Source organism: Penaeus monodon, chromosome 32 (assembly GCF_015228065.2).
Source record: "Penaeus monodon isolate SGIC_2016 chromosome 32, NSTDA_Pmon_1, whole genome shotgun sequence".
Taxonomy (NCBI): domain Eukaryota; kingdom Metazoa; phylum Arthropoda; class Malacostraca; order Decapoda; family Penaeidae; genus Penaeus; species Penaeus monodon.
The window spans coordinates 19,491,954-19,493,509 of NC_051417.1; the positions used below are offsets into that span (position 1 = coordinate 19,491,954).

General features: G+C 33.1%; 1 long non-coding RNA gene across 1 annotated transcript in view; it reads right to left on the bottom strand.

Moving 5' to 3' along the window:
- Nucleotides 1-1,556, bottom strand: part of LOC119593713 — a 101,181-nt gene that overhangs the window by 69,766 nt on the left and 29,859 nt on the right. The window lies entirely within an intron of this gene.

Consider the following 1,556-nt stretch of genomic DNA (forward strand, 5'->3'; position numbering starts at 1 on the left):
TATTAGTAGTATTAAATGGTATATTATCAAAGAAATGTTGTCTGTTAATGCCGATGAATAGCTGCAAAAACCACCCAGCTTAGCGAGAGAGCAAAAACAAAATTAGAAGTTGCTATTGTTATGCTATTGCGAGGATAATTTAAAACTCTGGAAGATAAATAAAGAAAAGAACAGTATTGGTGAAATGTAGAAAATAGAGAAGTGACGGTAAAAGGCAGAAGCACTGTCACAATATTAGGATTTTTAAAATTAGAATTATATGTGGTTGATTATCATCTGTTAGTTAATCATATGTATACAGACCGTCTCGCCAGAGTTTTCATATATTGTTTCTAGAATCGTTTATCGTTTTTTAACAGCTTATGACGTGCCAATGTAGCTGTTTCTTGGAGCTTGTTGTCCCACTATAACATAGTTTATGGAATGTGAATGATTATATAATAAGGGGTTTATATAGCTACTGTAAACAAAATCTGGTTTATGACTATTGTGGTATATTTTGTTCTGGCGTCGACCAGAATGTGATACATGCAAGAGTAAATCATATCAAATTCGAAATTACAAATGCTTTAGAAAGAAATCATATTTCTATCTTTAAGTGCAACCATTTACAGTGAATAAATGGTTAACAACATAAACACTGTATATGAAGTAATCATGGCTTTTCGGTGAACTTAACAAACAGTGCCTGTGTGGAAATGATGTGGGAACGTTATGAGCCTGTGTTTACGACCTAAAATATGGCTGATTTTTTGTGATAACACGCTGTGTGCCATGGACTATATAAGGTATCAGCAACCGTTTTGTATGTAAAAAGGTTCAATTATCCGGAATGGTATGATAACAAGATTTTGAAGCTTCGAATGACTTGAGAACTATTAAAAAATAAGTGTTCAAACCATACACGTTCCACTGATTATTGTTCAGATAGCGTTCTTTGTGAACAGAAGCATGTTAGTGTTTTGAGAAGGGTACACGTAAATACTATTATAAAACCTATAAATAGACCAACTCGAGTACTCCATTTTATTAGATTCAAGAGAGTTGATTATCTTATTGTTATCTGCAGGAATTCAATTTCATTGTTTCCTCTTGCATTAATTCATTACTTCCCGAAAATAATGTAAATTCAAGGTTTTCAACAAATAATTATTTTTAAAAAGATGCTTCACATATAGTTTGTACATAACAAATATCTGTTATTTGCGCAAAATAATGTGAATTATACTTCTTTTGCCCACAAGTAAACCTTTATACGGTAGCATTATATATTTCTGTATTAGAACGAACCCGAAATTCTTTCTCAAATAAGCAGAAAATAAAGCGGCACGCAAGACACATACCCCGTGGTTTCTTTGTATTCATGAGTTAACACAAGGAACCATACAAGGCCCCTTTAAGGCACTCACGTACTCGAAGACATATAAAAGCACCACTTTAACCCCAGGGAGTGTAGTTTCCTCAAATTACAAGGGAGCTTGTAACACCAATTTGCATAAAGAGATAAACATCAAATTTAAACGTTGAAAAAATACTTCCCTAGACACTTTTGTTCC